Here is an 18833-nt window from a genome sequence, read left to right as displayed (position 1 = left end):
CCACACTAAAAACGGGGGAGCGGGGCAAAGGAAACAGTCAGAAAAGCTGAAAGGTTAAAGCAAAAACCATGTAGTATCAGAGAGAAGGGGATGAACCGTTCGCAGAAAAAAAACCCACTATCAGCGACTGTCAAGAAGCCCCTCTTGATCTAACACCACCATTATCTTGGAGTTTGGAACCCAGACCGCAACAAGCCGGTACGGGCGGAACGCCACCGGTCACCTATAGCAGCAGGGGATGGGGAAGGCCTCCGCACACTCCCTGATCTACCCCTATCTCGGGGGGTTCCGTGGCCATACGCCGGCGGCCCCTAGCCCAGCCTGCCCCTCGCCCAAGCCGCCCCTCCTTCCCACCGTGCTCCCCGCGCGGGCTACACTCCCGCTTCGGGTCCAGTTCTCCTCCACTCCTGCTCCGGGGCGAATCCGGCGTCCCGGCGCGCCTCTGCCAAGACCACATGGCTCCCAATAAGCCCTGGCTCCGTTCTCAGCCTCTGGACCCGCCATTCTTTCAGCAGCCTAAGACCCGCGGTCCATCTGCTCGCTGTCCTACAGGAGCGGCGAGCTTCGCGAGCGTGGTTATCGCTGATGGCACCCGACGCTGGGAGCGGGTGCGGGAAAGGTGTCCGCTGCCCGAAGGAGCGGCGCAGCGCCCCGCAGCCACCTCACCTTATGGCTTTGGTGCTCCCGCCACCCCACCGTCCTGCAGTCGCCCAGCCGCCAACAGAAGGAAGTAGGTCGGTGACGGGCAGATAAAGGCCCCCACAGCCCGCCCCCGTAGCCACCGCCTGAGTGACGCTGCCAGCGGCCACTCAAGAAGCCCCGCGCCCGCGGGGCCGCGCCCCCGGGGCAATGCGGGCACTTGGCGGAGCCAAGGCCGGGCGCGCCCCACTCCGCGACTACCGCCGAGCACCTTCGGCCGGCAGGGAGAGCGACGCAGCGGGGTCTGCTGAGCAGGATGGGGCGGGAGTTTGCCTTCCCCGTCCCCGGTGGGGTCAGAGGAAGGGCACCCACAGTGTTTGCTCGTCGCCCTAAGGCTCCGCGACTGGGCGTCTTGCCCTGTAAAATATCAAGCCCCGGAGGCTCCACGCTGCCTCCTCTCCGGAAACAGCTCGGCGGGGCGGACGAGCCCCAAAGCCGCCCGCCCGAAGGGGCGCAGCGGAAGCGAGCGCTCCGCGATCTGCGACGCGCATTAGCCGCTCCGACAGCGCCGTCCCGTTTCCCAGCGGCATCCGACAGCGAGGGGACCCCTCTTCACTCCCCGCAATGTTCGGCTGCTGCACTCCGATACTGCGCTCCTTCGGGCGCCTCGTTGCGCGCGGGTAGCGCTCCATAGAGTGCCCAAAGCGGTGTCACTGGGGGGAGGGGGTCCCGTCCCCTCGGGAGCGCATGGTTTAGTGTGTCCCCCACCCTCTCAGCGCTCCAATGACTAGTCAAAATACACCGTCTCACCGCCGGTCCTTGGAAACGACTTGAGGTTCAACTATTCATTTGCCTCGCTCATATAGATCGCACATTAGTTATTTTCGTACGCGAAATAGTGGGTACGGTGTAACGTGCTAGCAGCAGCATAAATTAAACAACAATGGCAGTGCTCGCGGCCGGTCTTCGCCGGTAGCACACGCTGCAGCACCAGCGTTTACCATCGCCGCCTCCTCCTACTGCCCAGACCCTCCCACCGCCGCGGGGACGGAGGGCGAGAGGACGGGAGACGCGCCCCAGGACGGGACGCCCCGTCCGTCCCTTTGCCCGGAGCTCCGCCGGGATCCCTGCCGCAGCTGCCGGACGCAAACTTTGCCCGCGTACACCGGTGACTGCTGTCCGCGTCCCCCGCCACCCTGGTAGGACCACGGACAGAGATCGGGGCCGCCCCGCCCACGCTGCCCATGCACTGCCGCGCAGTGCCCCGACGCCCCGAACAAAGGGATGCGTCCCCTCCCGCGGCGGGTTATTAATCCCCACGAAAAGACATGGGTCCGCCCCCCTCCCCCCCCCCCCGCCCCGCTCTACGGTAATAGACTTCTCTCCGGGAAAGCTCAGCGGCTCTCCTCACCGCGCTGCCCGCCCTCCGCACCCGCTGACAATACGGCCGACCGCGTCTTTGTGCGCCGTGGCACGCAGCCGCCTCCCAGCCCCGCAGGAAGCCACAAAACGCCGTGCGGCTAATGCAGTTAGGCGCGGAGAGCCTAATCCCGGCTAATCTGGAAATGCGGTTTTATCTCTTCAAAGTGATACCTAGTCTCCCTTCACCCGCGTGGTGCGTGTCCGCCCCCTCGGATACTACCCGCAAGGAGACGTATCCGGAGCTGGACGGGCGCGGTCGCGCTGGGAACTTTGCAGCCGGGCCAGCCCAGGTAAGAATGCGCACGCCGTCCTGCGTGGGCGCGGTGCGGTCCCTCAGTTTCAGCGGCTGCCCTCCCCACGCTGCAAACACTTTCAGCAACTCAGCTCCGCGGGCACGCTGCCATACCCACGAACTGCCTCACTTAATGCCGTCGGCACGAACCGTGTCAATACGGAGCAAACACAGGTGATCAGCGTAATTATACAAGGCATGCACCTCTGGAATGGGTCGCGTGGACCCTATCGCACGCGTACAATAATGGAAAGAATCAAGCCATAACTTACCTTCCTCTCCTCGGCTTACCAAAAAAAAAAAAAAAAAAAAAAAAAAAAAAAAAAAAAAAAAAAAAAAAAAGTAACGGTGCAGCTCTCCCGAAAAGGAATAAGAGGCAGACGGATAGATCGATCAAGACAACAGACAAGAGCTAAATTGCTGACAGTTCTAAAAGGAAACAAATAAAAAACAAACCAAAACAAAACCAAAAAATTCCTTTCCCTCCCCCACCCCCACCAGTCCGACACTATGGGGGAAAAATGAAAAATAAAAAAAAATGGAAAATTAAAAAATGAAAACGGGAGAACTCAAAAGGGAAAGAGTGACAGGACGATCCTCCTTTCACAACCCAGTGGAACAAAAAGAGGGGAGGGAGAAATGAAGGAACAAAGAAAAGAGGGATGGAAGGGCGATTTTAAAGACGCTCTCTCTCTCCCTCTCCCTTCCTCCCTGCTGGTCACTTCCTAGCGGCTCGCCACCCGAGCCAACTGCAGCATCGCGGTGTGTGCGGGGGGGTGGGGAGGGGGAAGGACGCCGTGCGGTGCGGTGCCGCGCCGTGCCTCACAGGGAGGCGGACCGCTCCGAAGATTTATAGCAGCCCCGCCGCCCGGCTCCTGCCCGCCGCCGCGCCGGGGTGCGTGCGTCTGCGTGCCGCGCCCGGCGGCGCGGCCGCGGGGGCGCGGCGGGGGGCGTGTGTCCGTCCAGGGGCGGCCGCGTCCCGTCCCGCGTCCGTCCGTCCGCGCCCGCCCCCCCCTGCGCAGCAGCCGCCCCACGCCTACCCCGGCGCCACGCGCGGCAGCGTCCCCGCACCCCGGCGCAACGCACGCTGCTGGCGGCGCCGCGCGCCCACATTGGCCCGGCCACCGCCCACTCGCCCCGCCCCCGGCGAGGCGGCGGCCGCCCATTGGCCGCGCGGGCCGCCACTCCGGCAGGGTCCATGGCGGCGCGCTTCAGCGTGCGTTGCGCCGTGCGGGGCCGCCTCCGCGCGCGCGGGCGGGCCTGGGGGCGGGCGGCGGCGGCACGGCCCCGGCACGGCCCCGGCACGGCCCCGGCACGGCCCCGGCACGGCATTGCGGCCGCTGAGCGCCGCTCCCAGCGCGTCCCGCGAGGTGCCGGGCGGGCGGGCGGTGCTCCGGTGGCGCGGGCAGCTGCGCGGGGGCGCGGCCGCTGCTGCCTGCTCGGCCAGCCACGTGGGAGCGGGGCGGTGCATCACGGCACGCCCGGGGCGGCCGCCTCACTGTGCCACCATTGCTTCGCCAGAAGTGCTGCCGAGAAATCTGCCTTTTTTTTTTCTTTTTGTATTACCGTCTGTTCCGTTTTGTTTGGGGTTTTTGGTTTTCCTCTTCTACTTTTTTTTTTTTTCCCTTTTTATTTTATACCCCCGCTCCTCCCAGTTCTGGCCGCAGCTGTGCCAAGTTTGTTATTACCGGGCACGGTCTGCTCTTGCTATTTGCCCTTCTGGAAGTGGATATATTAATGAGTGGTACTTCTAACAAACATTCTGAGATGGAGGGATAGGAAGGGAAGGAAGGAAGGAACGAAGTTTTATTCATGATGCAGTCAATTCCTGTCTTTCAGAGCAAAGAAATGTTTGGAAAAAAAAAGTGGTGTACAGAAGAAACAATTCTGCATGGTATTCCGAAGCACGCCTTTTACTATGTATACTGTTTGACCTTCACTGCACTTGATCACTTCTTTTCAGAATCAGAAGTGCTTCCTAGATGTGGCTTTTCTTCTGTCTTTTCTCACACAAGTGTGTGTCATGTATTTCCAATAGCAAAGCACTTACACCCTGCAGAAAGCAAATGCTTATTTAGAATATTCTGGCATTTGCGAGTAGCAAGGCACAAAAATAGAGATATGTGATTTCGAATAGAGACATAGTGTTTCAATGAGAGTGTCCCTGCGTGTTTATAAATGATTAATACAATGAATCGTGTATCATCTGCTACGTATGATCTCCCTATCCTACCACTGTGACAACAACTGAGAGTTATACAAGGACTGATTTTACATTTTACATAATTAGTTCTATGCTTAATGGATCTGATGTTTTTCTAGAACACACAATCTGGTCATTAACAATGTATCAATGTTTTAAATCAGCAGCATTCCGAAAAGGTGAATAACTCCCTGGTGGAACAAGTACCAAACTACTGGCTTTAAGGACTGAGTAAAGAACGAGGGCGGGGGATGGCTACTTTCTCAAAGCTGTTTATACAGAAGTCCTACATGAAGTCATGTCTATTCACACAGTTTGTGGATGCATGTGTAAATTGTGCTCTTAGCAGTCTAAGTATTCAAAAAGGTCTACACTGTTTTTCAGCTTATGTCTGAGGCTCACACTTGTTTAATTATGGCAAAATTTACCCTTTGATAGAGAAAAACTGCTTCTGAAAGTCTCCTAATGATACCAAAATCAATCTGCTCAAGTTCTTTATGCTATAGGAGCATTTATCAACAAGTCATATAAATATATATCTATATATCTCTGAAAAAAAAAAAATTATTTGTTCTACCAAGTAGAAAGCATTTATAAAAACTGTGCACTATGTTGCTGTCTTCAGAATTACCAGATGTAGTTGCTCATTACTTTCTTGCTTCATGTGTTTAAGCAAAAAAGTGTTCCTTAGAAGAACATCATCAATGTATGAAAAGGGAAAAAGGAAGAAAACAAAAAAAGTTATTTAGATGATTTGTTAAGCAGTTTGATGCATTCACTCAACATCCCCAAATATGTCAGGCCCTTCTCCCCCCCCCCCCCCCCAATTTTAAAACAGTGTAAGTACATAGCTGTTTTTATAAGTAAAGGAATTCTGTTTAAAGTGGATGCCAAAATGTATGCTGTTAGAAACCAGAAGCATGTCTTTCTGAACTTTTAGGAAATTAAAGGACTCTGCTCTCAGCAGCTTCCCAGGTCTGATATTCAGGACTCCTGATTCCATCTTCCCTCCACCACTCCCCAACTAAAAGGAACAATCTTCCAGCTATAATTAGTGACCAGCTTTTAGAGACAAAATCCAAACTTTATGCATTGCTTTCGAGGCTTAATATCTCTACCAATAATGTACTCACATCTATCATGTTTGTCAATACACAGTGCTAAAGTGAAATTAGGTAGAAAATAGCTGTTTTAGCAAATTGCCTTGTCATCGGCCCTTCTCATCTCTGATGTGTATTCAGAGGCCCTTGATTCCAGCAACGGCAGAAGAAGGAAAGCTAAATTCTCCGTTCTCCCTGGAAAAGATGCTTTCCTGTGAAGTTCTTTGCTTAGGTAGTAAGTCTGAAAATAAGTCTTTGTGATTAGCGGTAGCTGGCTGTCTGGACATAGCCTTTAGCTAAAACGTGTATGGGTTATTAAATAAGCGTTGGATATGGAAAGCTGTAGCAGGAGGGAAGGGCACTGGTTGTTCGGGCGTGCTGAACTCTCTTGCATCCTCTGGCCGGGTCTGAGTGATCACCTGCGAATGCCTGTAAAAGCAGCAATTGCAGCAAAAGCAGCAATTGCAACGCGCTGGAAGGAAAATTAGCACAGAGGGGATTTTTTTTTTTTTTTTTTTTTTTTTTTTTTTTTGGTAGTGAAAGGGAAAAAATTAAGAAATCAAGCAAGCGAAGAGCGCCTGCAGCCCACGGGAGGGGCTGGCCCGGGAGCGAGCCGCGCGGTCTCCGCCTCAGCACCACGGACAGCGGCGCGGCCCCGCCGCGGCTGCGGAAGGGCCGCTCCCGGGTAAGGGGAATGTCTTGAAGGTTCTTGACTCGCGGCGTTCGGATGCCGTCATAGGGATGCGTGTGTGTGTTGTGCGTGCGTGTTACTGCACCCCCGGGACTCTACGTGTTCTTTTCCCAGTGCTAACTTACATTTGTTCCCATTACTTTCACAAACAAACGGTAACAGGTATGAGGGCTTCAGAACAGGTCTTGAGACACACACTTCCCGGGACAAAACATACCTGCATGGCCTTCAGTATGGGTGTGGGATTGTTTTATTTACTTCTTCTCTGAGCCTCTCTCTGTCATAAGATACAGACATTGAACAAAACTAGAGTAGTATGAACACTTCACCTGAGACTACTGTATCATTTTCTATTCTATTACACAGCAATGTCTGAATATTAATAAAAACTATTTTCAAAAATAGGTTAGCATTTGGGTGGGGAAAGGAAAGGGGGGTGTTTCACTTTTTTTTTCAATTGAGACTAAAAACATATCTCCACACAAGGTAACCACAGCCACAACTGCTCAGATTTTCTACAGACGACCGTGGAACCTTCATCTGGAAAAATTTAATACCTGAAAGAAGTCATCTATTTATATAAACTATTATATCTTTGCTTTTTTCCTACTGCAACCAGGAAAAGACAGATTGCTGCTGCATCACAGCTGAAGTAACTACTTTTATTGAGGATTTGTATTTCCAGTGGTGTGAAACACACATTAATTGTAATATAAGACTGTGTCACCTGCCAGTCAGTTGCTGCCATCAACCTCTTTTGTGTTTGGATCAAATTATTGCACAACAGAGAAAGTGACAGCATCAGGGCACAGTAACAAAGCTGTAGTTTGCACGGAAAGAAGACCGAGGCCCAGAGAGACACTGCAGCTACAGAAACAGCTGTCTTATCAGCACACTGCAGAGATAGAGATGGCTCAAGAGGTCCTCAACAGATAATGACTTGAATAGCTTTGCAATGCGCCAAACTTCACGCTTGATAAGACCAGCCCAGTATAGAGAGCAGCAGAGATAGAGCTCTATTCTATCTGTGCTGTAAATTAAGAAATTGAAATTCAGGTGGCATAGCAGCCAGCATGTTGCTGATAATCCAGTGAAGTAAACTGTCATTAGGATATTTTCAGGAAAGAGAAATAGGTTTCTCTTACTAGATGCTGCTTTAATAAAAACGCCTTAACATCCCCATTCCAAATCGCTGTCCCAGCAGTACCTGAACTGGGGTACAGGTTCCTTGTCTGTTTTGCTGTTGTGACAGATCTTTGAATCCTGGAACAAACCATCCATTTGGCTGTCAAGCTCTTTACAAAGGACAAAACACTTTCACTTTGAAACTGCAGTGGCTTATTTTCAATTCTCCATTTCCTCTGCAGGAGAAGGAACTGCACTGTGATTTTTAATAAACAACAGTCAAGCTCACATTAAAGCACACAAGCTCAATTCTGTTGCAGATAATACAAGCATGTGTTTGTGAGCACAGCTAAACAAAAATTGATTGCTGCTATGAAAAGGATCTGTAATGACCTTTGGAATTATTTACCTGAAAAAGTATGAGCCATGGTACACGCATTAATATATTTCGTAGGAGAAAAAAAATCCTGTTTCAAACTGTGTTTTTAGTTTGATTAATGGCATCAGATTCAAATACTACAGCTCCACCTTTTTCCAGCAGAAATACTTACTTTAGTATTTAGTATTTAGTATTTAGTATTTAGTATTTAGACTGAGTTCAGCTTACCTTTGATCTGTGTTTTTTTGAAGAAAGCTTTGTAGAAAATGCAATTAAAAGGAATATAATTGGAGCATATAACCTAAGGTCACAGAGCATTATTTTCTAAAGAAGGGTTTGCCACATGCACTTAATTCCTTGCGATTGCTTCTTGAAGAGCCAGAGTAACTGTATAGGCTTGTAAGCCATTAAGTTATCTAATTTTGGCCACTAAGGCTATCTTTCCGTCTTCTTCAAATAATAAATTAAGACAAGATTAACTATTTCTTAACAGAAGACAAGGTACTTAAGCCAAAAGAAACTTGAACCTGAACAGAAACCTACAGACTTACTGCTCAGACTTGTTAAATGGAGGGCAGAGAGGCGAGACTAGTTCTATCCTGTGATAATCTAACCCACATATATTTGGCCTTAGCCTGTCACTTAAACATACCTGACACCAGGAGCTAGCAAGAAAGAAGTAACAAGGACCCAGAAGATGAGTAATTTATTTCATATTTTAAGACAGCAAGCTTTGTCAGAGCCAAGAGGAAAGGCAGAATCAGGGGAGAAGGGAAGCACCTTTGGCAAATGCACTTTGCCAGATACACCTTTTTGCTTGTCCCTGAGATCTCGGGGCTTTTCTAATGATGTGGCAGAGAGCAAAACCAGAGTGTGATGTGAGAGAGCGTAAGGCAGATGTGGATAAGGTCAAACTTGTTCAGCAACTTAGGTCTATTGTGCAGTTTTAGCACACACGAATTGCTGCCAAGTGGCTGTCCCTGAATCAGAAAAACACTTAAGTTTTTCAGCTGCATTTCAGAGTTCACAAGTAGGCAGGTCGTTCTGATAAAATTCAGAAGCCAGAGCACTCAACTATAACAATTTGCCCTTGCCCCTTCTAACTTGTGGGGAATACGTAAACACACTCTGAAGTGATTGATACCCTTGCCAGCAAAACACTGTGTAGATGTGAGGAGAAATAACCTTGTGTAAAAGAGACAATGAAACGCAAGAATGCAATCAATATTTTTAATGCTGCTTTTTATCCAAAAATAACAAGTCCCTTTTAAGTTCTCCAGTGAATCATCCCAAATACTGTCAATTCAGTTAGACTGGACTTCCACCATAACCATATGTTTCTCCAAGAAAAAGATGTATGGTTATAAAGTAACTGTAATGAGCATATCCTCTCATGGTATTAAAGCTGCAGGAATATTGACTTACATGATGGATTTTATTTTTTTTCTTCAGCCTGTGTCTGTTTTCATTTGTTGAGGTGGAAAGCACGTATTACTCAAAGATAGCTTTTTTAGTATGCCAGCATATTTCCTGCTGACAGCACAGCGAAGCAATATAGTACCTGTTGCTACCATTATTTTACTGAAAAAGTCCTTGTAAATTCCAAAGTGTTTGTATAGTATGTAATTAGATCATTTTCAGATAATCAGACCACATAGGTAAGAGACGGAATTTTTTTGACTTTGTAGAGCAAGTACTTAAATACATTCCACATAATTTGAAGTATCAACTTGAGTTTTTTGTTTTATTCAATTAAGATAATATGACTCCAGCTGGAAATTATGATTCAGTAGAGGTATACATTGAGTTCTGCACTAACATATAAGGGCAGGATTTCAGAAGGTGTATGAAACTAGTTTATCTTCCTCCTTCTCCAAATAAAGTTCATCTTTTTTTTAACACACATCTGCTATGACTGCTCAAATATGGGGAGTGGACAACTGTCTACATAGTCTTGAGATGGGATAGTGAAAATGCTTTTTTCATAGCATTATGTTAAAGGCAGTTACCTCTTTTTTCATGTGTACTCCATGCTTGCCACATAACCTTACATAGTACTTCACACTTTTCTTTTACCTTTATATGTTACGTTACAATTTGTTTATAAAAAAGTGGCTTAATATTCAAAACACGTAGAATTAGAATTTGCCAATTATTTCTTGCAATTACTAGATATGAAAAATCTCACTTCCAAAAAGCACTTCCCTCATCTTACTTGCTTCATCATCATCAAGATCTTTCTTTGAACTATCAAGCTTAAAAGTATCTAAATAACTACTTTTTATTCTTTTTTATGCCAAAATTACTCACTTGTGGATGACATAATGGTCTTTCACTGGTGCTGACCTAGTTTTCTTGTCTTTAAATGCTGGAGCTTTTGTTTCTTCTGCTTATACAACTCAGTTTTTGCATCAGAAGTACTATGCATAGCTCTGTACTACTTTGATTCTGCTGGAGATGAGTCATCAGCAAATCCAAATCATAAATGATCATGTAGCTGCAAATACCTAAAAGGTTATTCAAACTAATAGTAACATACTGCACTGTCATATGACTTAGTGGAACAAAGCTTGTGATAAAATTACAGGAAATGATTCTTATGATGTTGTGGACTTTCACTCTCCTGAAAGTTCTTCTTTGTATTTGGTCATTGTATTTGGCAAGAAAGAGAGATTTCACTCTGAGGTGTACAAACAAGAGTGTGATTTAAAAAGACATACATGCATACATTTCTTATTTGACACTGATGATCTGAAAATAGAACACTGCATCCAGTCTTCCCTTATTTTAAGAAAAACTGGAGAAAGCCCGTAAAATGGTGTTTAAAAGTGAATATTTTAGAAAACTTGAATATAATTTAAGAGAGAAACTGTTTAGAAACAGAAACTTGAACAACAAATACAGGCACACGCTTTTAGATGCCAATCACTACTGGCAGATTATTATCAAGTATTCATGTGTAAATAAAAAAAAAAAAAAGAACATGGCTTAATTCACAACACATGAAATCTAGTTCAGCAATTGGAAAAAAACATTATTTAAGAGTAGTTAAGTACTGGATCACATTACTCAAGCAAGTTGCTGAGTTTCAAAGTTAGATATAAAGTTTATTTTCCCTCAGAGATTAAGATTTTTGTATCAATCATATATAATTTCCCACCACCAAAATGACTACAGTTCTACATGTTTTTTTCCCTTTCTGTCTTTTAAAATCAGTTGAATGTCTGAGAAAAAAAATCGCATAAAACACCAAGACAAAGCCAACCAACCAACCAACCAAAAAAAACCCCCAACAACCAAAAAACCACACCAAGACAGAAATAGTACCTGATAGGCTAAAAAACCTGCAAAGTACTAGACAAGTTCTCTGCTTTTGTCAGTAAGCACTGAAACCAAGCAAATACAAGTCTGATGAGCAAAGCTATTTGCATTCTAGCATTTTTTCCAGATGAATTCAAAGACTGATTGTTGGTTTGGTTTTGGTTTTGATCTTCCAGACCTCTAACTTCAAAGTGCCTTTCAGCATTTGGCTGTTGATTTTCAGCTTGCTTCTATTTGGTCCACATGAGACATGGAAATTCAGAATTAAGCTAGCTACAGACAATCTGAATTCTGAAAAATCATGCATCCTTTCATAATTCCCATTTGGGAACTTAAGATGGTGAAATATTAACTTACTAATGATAACTGTGGACAACAAAAAACCTGCATCAGACACGCAAATGCACACGCCCACCAAATTCCTCCTCCACAAGATGCAAAAGTTTCTACACTTTAGACATCATTATCAGACATGATCAACCATGCTAAAGACTCACCTGTAATCTGTAGAATGTGAAACTACAATGAAGAATCTGCTTTTTTACCTTCAAATAGCAAAATACTGAAACACGTGGGATTAAGGACCAGGATTAAATTTTCATAGTTTACAAATTGTTCCTAATGATGGGAACTGGTTTTGAACAGTATTTTCATGATACTGTGATTTCCACGATATTTTCCCAATCATGTCCATGTTATTTTCTTCATCCTTTACAGGGAATGGAAGATACATTGTGAGACTTAAAGCTGATTATATCATGTGATATTTAACATAAAACTGAAAATAGTCATGTCATGGGTGAAGAAGCTGTAAAGTATCTCTTTTGCTACTCAAATTTGCTTTGCAAACATAAGACTTGCCTGCCTCCTTCAACTTACCTTTAACCACATGGAACTTAATTTTTTTCTGGTTTTCCTTTTTCTGTTCTTGCTTTTTTTTTTTTCATTCCTTTTTTTTGTTGGTTTTTTTTGTTTTCTTTTGTTAATGTGGTGACAGGGAGAAAAAGGAAAATTAGCAATACAGGATGACTGGATATTGCTTTTTGATTCTGGAAACATACTGCTCTTCCCAAAGATATGAGATCAACATTTCTAATATGCATGAAAGAGGATGTAAGCAACAAATGCAATAATGCAATTAAGCCACAATTATTAAAAATCCTGTAAAAAGGCTTACTTAGCCTTTCCATCCACTGCCTTTTTCCTCTTTTCCCCTGCATGGCAAATCTTGAAACTGACAAGATTTATACCAGATGTATTTATTCTACCTACCACATAATCAGTGCTCCTAGCTGCTATATTATGACAAAAGGTAAATATCAAGTTACACTCCAATTATTTAATATTTTTTGCTACAGTTCCTCCTTAATCCTTATAAAGCATCCCTGTAACTGTCAATGAGCATTCAGAGCCAGAATAAAATAACTTAATTGTGAAACATACAGCCATCTTTTCACTTTATGACAGTCGATATGTGGTATTCATTTGCCTGCAAATAGATCTTATTAGTTCTCCCAGTCTTTCTTTTATGTATTGAGATCCTGCCTGTTTCTTTAGCATGCTCAAATAGAGTAATATTTTTTTGTATTTTTTCTAGTTTGACTGGGTGTTTGAGGTCCAAAAAGCCCACTTAACTACATAAGTTCTTTTCAGTAACTACGCAAATTAGCATTGTGGGCCATGCAAATATACTGTGTAATGCGATGTTCAGTCAGTCATTCTGCAGTCTTTTCTGCTTGGAATAATTACATTTTCCATGGAATACTGAGATATAGGGATCAACTATTTACAGCTTGTACCTGTGTAGAATCTCCATAGTTTCTATATAGTAAATGTTAAAATACATAGTGTGTACATATCTTAAGAAAACCAATATTTAATTGCATACTTTGATGGTTTACTAAAGTACTGCCCACTTCCGCAACATGGGACAAAAAGGCTAGTAAAGACTTCAGCAAAAAAAAAAGTTTCTTATTAGAGCCTATTCTACAGCATCACTGCCTAGTTTGCCATAAATTGGTGCTAAGTTGTGGCAATGCTGCATCACCCAGTGCCTGGAAGGTGTGGGTAGAAAACAAGCAACAGTAGTGTGAGGTCATGCAATTTCATCTCTACTGAGAGAAAACTGAGGTATTAAAAAATAAGAAAAGAAGAGAGGTGAAGAAAGTATTTTAGGCTGCAGTTATTTGAATTGGGAAAAACTGCCTTTTTAATACACAAGAAAGGAAGAAACAGAGACTCTGGATATGTAAGGACACACAAAGAAAATTAAAAAAGAGAGAACCACTACCCCAGTTCAGCTTGGGACAGGAGGTGGGGAAGTACCAAATGAATTCAGAACAGATCCTTTTCACTCTCCAAAACCAGTATTTTCCCTTAGAACTTAACTCCCTTAGAACTTATTTTCCCTTAGAACTCCATCAGGAGGGATGCTCTTCTTGCATCTCCACAGCACATTAAGAATAATTGATCAGGATCTGCTGTTTGGAGACATCACCTCTAACATCTCTCTTCAATCCACAAGACTATGTCTTTCCTCGTTTTTGATAAGATTGACACAAAGAGAAAAAAGGTTATTAAAATGACAGAGCTGGGTTTAGTCTTCATTTAAATGTTGCTTCTCCCAGCTCTGATTGTAAAGTGCTGATTCAGCCATACCCCAGTATTGTCTTGATTAGTCAAAATGCTTTTGGACAGAAAGAAAAGTTAACTACAGAATTTTTGTGCTTTTTTATTTTTCTTTAGAAACAAAGTTACAACTCCAGAAAATGTTTCTACAGACCAGATGAGTGGACAAAATGTGTTCTTTCTCACCTTTTAAGTTTTGCTGCCGTTGTGGAAAATGGCTTTTTTCATTTCCATTTGGGTACGACTTAGGAGTAGTGATGTAGAGCCGTAACGCTGTGGAAACTTCAACACATAGTTTGCTCTCCTTGTTATGGTAATCTTACTGAGATGAATGGAAATATTTATAGCATGTGAAGTCAAATGTGTAGAACAATTCTCATCTATTTAACAGCAAAGAACTTTTACTGCTTAACAATAGAAGTATATCTTATACATGTATCACTTTGCCTGATTTAATTTTTGTACTGTATGTTAAGAGCTGTTCTCAAATGGAGTGGCAATGTACATCAAATGCACCACCTTCTTAATTTTGCAGTTTCATATAAGAAATAAATATTATTGTTGCTTTAGGAAGCGCTTTAGTAATCATAAGCCAACTGCCTTAATGTAAAATGTAATAAAGATGTTTTTAAATTGTTTGAGTAGCAATGGATATTTTCATTAATTATTCTGACATTATATACCGTGGAACATCTCTTTTATTCTTACTATGCTGCCTTTAGGTTACAGAGGAAAGAAGAATTCTTTCTAGTCTTACATTGTTTAACTCCTATTATGCCAAGAATTTTTAGTTAAGCCTTTCTTCTTTCTTTCTTTCTTTGGTTTCATTGTTATTATTTATAGCAGACTTTCATTTTCTGTTGGTTTGGTTTTTTTCAATTCGTAGAACTCTGCAAAAAAGACTTGCGAATAAAGATACCATAATTTTAAAATAAACCTTCCTTCTCAACATATTCAGTGAATTTATATTCATAGCCATTAAGTACTGAGGCATCATCTTCAACAATTTCTTTATAACATCACAGCTAATTTATTAGCATTTACTGGTTCTGTAAGAATGTTTTGTAATTCTGTAAATTTTGGTTCTAAATTGAACAAGGAAATCACACCAGTGTGGGGATAAGATCAAGTATCTACCATTAAGAAAGCAAAAACCTGAAAACCGATCAAAAGAAAGCCAAATACAAATTACGGCTGTTTTCCATTCTATCGAAGTACTCCTAACATACAAAATTGTATTTTTGAATTAATTATGAAATATTCTACTTTCAAACAGTTTTCTTTCAATGCTTATTTTGCACAGACTTTCAATACCTTCCATGTTAATTTGGCTCAAGATGCTTACTCTGAATGATAACGTAACAAGAAGGAAACATAAGCAAGTATTAAGAGAAGATGCCTGAATACTTCTTCACCTGCAGAGTCTAAGAGCACTTTGCTACTTAGAAGAATGTAGTGTGGCCAGTTTGCAAAGAGGACTCTGAAGTACCATTTGCCATTGGGAAAATGCAAAGGTCTGCAAAGGGTTTGGTGTTTGATCCGAGAGTGATATGGCAGAATGCACACTGTTACACTGCAAATTCACTAGCGCAGAAACACATCTTGGATAGTTCAGGAAGTAGATATGCAATTAAGCTACCTTAGCAAAGGTAGTAAATTTAGAATCTGCATGAAGTGTTTTGTTTAATAAACCATTAGAAAAAGAACTAATACAACATTCTCTACAATCTACAGCCTCCTGCTCTTTTCCTCACTAAGTGCATGACATTTTGCAAATACAAATTTGAATTACCAGCAATGGAAAAACTAAGTCCTAAATATACTTTTAGTTTGATTTAATATAAATTAATATTAAGCAAGAGAGGATGGAGAGCAAAGCAAAAAAAGTTAAAACATAGAGACAGGATTCACAGCTCAAGATTTCCTGACCCGTGTTGTTGTTCTGGGCTGAGCTCTGACTTTTAGGCAGTGGTGACATGATGAAACATTTCTTGATAACGAATGAGAAATAGGTGATAGCTTGGATAAACTCTTACATTAGCTGCTTTTAAGATCAGTCACCTATTCTTTATTTGCCTTATGGATAGCACTGATCTCAGTGTCATTGTTCCTCTTTTGGCAAACCATTTCATTTTCCTGATCAGCTGTGTAAGGAAGTGCACTGCTGCAGCCTCTGGAGTCTTCCTGCCACAGAGCGTGAGGAACGGAGGAAAACACAGGTCACTTTGGACAAAACTTGTCCCTAAACGATGGAAATGCAGACAAATGTAGATGCAGTATCAAACCTTTGAAGGAAGCAAATAATGTTTTCATTTGCAAGCAGTTTTCAAAAGGAAATGCAGCTCTGCTATTGCTCAGCCATAGTTTGAATATGATGGTTTATAAAACCCAATCCAGGTCGGCACGTGACAGGGGCATGGTTATCATTCTAGAGCAGACCTTGCTGTTGCGGCTCCTAGATTACATGGGAAGCTTTAGCTGGAGGCAAAAGTGTCCCAAAACTACTGGCCATACTGAATATAGCTGTTAGGGAATCGAAACGGAAAGCCATGTTCCTGGCAGTCTGCTGCTTGTGCTCTGGGATTGCACCCTCCACCTTTTGGTCTCAAGGAGATGTGGATTATGCTGCTGATGCTGACAAGGCATTGTGAGTTTAAAAGAGGGACTGTGTGACTCCCCATGCTGTACCAACACAACTGCAATCAGTGGATGTTTCAGCTCTGCTCTATTTGAAAGGCCTTTTTTTTCCCCCCTCAAGTCTGTAGGCCATGCAATTTTTCTCTCAGCTTACACTGCTACAGCCACAACTCAGTAATATTCTGGATAAGCTAGAAAGCCATGGCAGAAGTTTTGCTTCCATAATTGATGGAAAGGACTTTCTGATGGTTGGCCGAGTTTAACCTCTGCTCTCACATAGGTATTTTAAGAAATAAAAATCCAAATTCATCCCTTTGTGAATTCCTACCTTTTTCCTGGTCATCTCCTTTGCATTAATGTGACCTGTGGGAGACCAGATTCTTGCTTTCTTTGGTGGAAGATCCATGTTTTAAGACAGCTGCTGCACTCTGTCTTTGAAGAAGAAACTGATGAGGGAACTGTTTTTATATCGGCCCCCTTGAGTGGTAAACTGTGATTTATAGAGACAGTGCTCCTGATAGCCTGCATAAAGAAAGCAGCAGAGGACAAATGGCAACACATATGGTCAGACTTCTTCCGGTAAACTGCAGGAATCAAACTTCAGAGAGCAGGTAGAAAAAAGTCCCGCAAGACTACTTACATTTGTAAGAGAAGGAAAACATCAAAAGATACCTGCAAAAATATGTATGTGTGAGGTTTTTAACCAATTATGTGAACTAAAGAACTTTCTACGTATTTCTAGATCTTGAGAAACCTCTGAGTCTTTTCATCCCTCTTTATGCCAGTGCTCATGAACTGACAGATATTGCAGCATCTAGCTGCAATTCATGGGGACTCATTTCTCTGCAGCATTAATCTTCACCGCAAAACTTCTCCATGAATGTTCTTAAACTGGAATTAAACTAAAATTTATTGTTGAAACAAATTCTAGAGAAACCTTCTGGTCTAGCCCAGCTCATTCCAAATGCCACTAGGGCTGACCAACATGAAGAAGGAACCTATGATCAAAGCTTGTGTCATTTGCCTATTTATTATCTTCTTTACTGTCTGTGTCAGTGCCTGTTCCAACATCCTTTCTTCCTCTCCCATGTTTCTGCTTACTCTTACTTCTCATTTCTTGCAGAGCAGACAGACCAGAAAATACCTTGCAAAATCACTTGTAAACCTATGTTTTGTCCTCCAGAAATTGTCCCAGCCACAGCAGAGATCACAGCAACTTCTGCTGTCTGTGGCCTCTAGCACTATATTGCAAGCTGACATGAAGGGTCTGGTCCTCCAGTTGGCAGCCCTATTAGAGTATGGGCTACATCTTAGTGTTTGAAAAGCCTCTCTGCTTTAACACCTCGTGTTATCTCAGTAAAGTGATGTTTAAATAACTGAACTGGCTTCAATGAACTGTAGTTGCCATTTTTCTGCTTCTTAGTGAGAAAAAATGGAGATAATTATGAAGTGGATGAGCAGGTTTAATGAAAGCTGGTTTCTTTTGGTATATTCCTGAAGCAGCAATCATCATCTGTTTGGCTTTTGAAGAGCAACAATTACAATCACTCAAAATCCCAAGGGGAACAAAAATAGAACTTAAATTAGCATATAAAATATACAGCTGGATTGGGCAAGCCTATAAAAATCTGGGAAAATCATTCTAATTTGAAAGCTATTCAAAATCACAAGCAAAATGAATACAAGAGTATTTCACATGTTTCTTCCTTTCTTTCCCTTTTTGAAGTAGTAACATAACAACATTTATAGGATTTTCCTAAAACATGAAAATGAAAACCCATTGCCAAGAAAGAGACTAAGTAAAAATAGGCTAAAGGTGGATTGTCAAAATAACAGATAAACTTAAGCATTATAACATCATTTTAGTGGTATTAATCTCCCAAAGCTCTGATATAACTGTATTGCAAAGTCATGTGCAATAACTTTCCAGAGCCAAAAAATAAAAATATAGCTGAGACAGCTACTTAAACATTTCAGCTTTATCAGACAACTGAGTAATGATAATACTTAAAAGAAAGTAACAACCAATGAGAAAAATAAGTTGCAAAAAATTACTCTGTGAAGCTTTCAATGATCATTTCAGATGGTCATTTTTATAGTTAACAGAAATTCAGCAATCAGTAACGAAAATTATTCTCCTTATGCTACAATGTCCACATTTTGAACTGTTACCTAGTAATATTAGCTTCTGGAAATAAATCTTAATTTCAGTAAACTGTAAACTCAAAGACAGAATTGCTTTTCTAATACTACTGAATATTTATTACTTTTAGTAATTTTGACTTGAAATGCTAGATCTAGTTCTTCTCAGTCAAGGTTAAGTAAAACAGTATGCAGCTGCAGGAATGAGATTAAAAAAAAAAAACATAACCAAATCAAAATCCAAAAAAACCCCA

The 18833-nt window shown here is 42.8% G+C and overlaps 1 protein-coding gene across 4 annotated transcripts in view; it reads right to left on the bottom strand.

Annotated features, from left to right (window-relative positions):
• The window catches only part of ELAVL2 (ELAV like RNA binding protein 2), a 93479-nt gene extending 90013 nt beyond the window's left edge, over nt 1–3466 (bottom strand). Inside the window, exon 1 of one of the 4 annotated variants that reach the window (XM_032096311.1) lies at nt 3394–3466. The gene's annotated coding sequence lies outside the window, so the exon portion shown is untranslated. Of the gene's footprint in view, nt 1–666; nt 1228–3393 lie in introns of those variants that run through there. The other 3 variants (XM_032096306.1, XM_032096310.1, XM_032096308.1) reach the window with 3 other exon arrangements.
• Nucleotides 3467–18833: the final 15367 nt, after the last annotated feature.

The sequence above is a fragment of the Corvus moneduloides genome, chromosome Z, assembly GCF_009650955.1.
Source record: "Corvus moneduloides isolate bCorMon1 chromosome Z, bCorMon1.pri, whole genome shotgun sequence".
NCBI lineage: Eukaryota > Metazoa > Chordata > Aves > Passeriformes > Corvidae > Corvus > Corvus moneduloides.
This window is presented reverse-complemented; position numbering and strand designations above follow the sequence as displayed.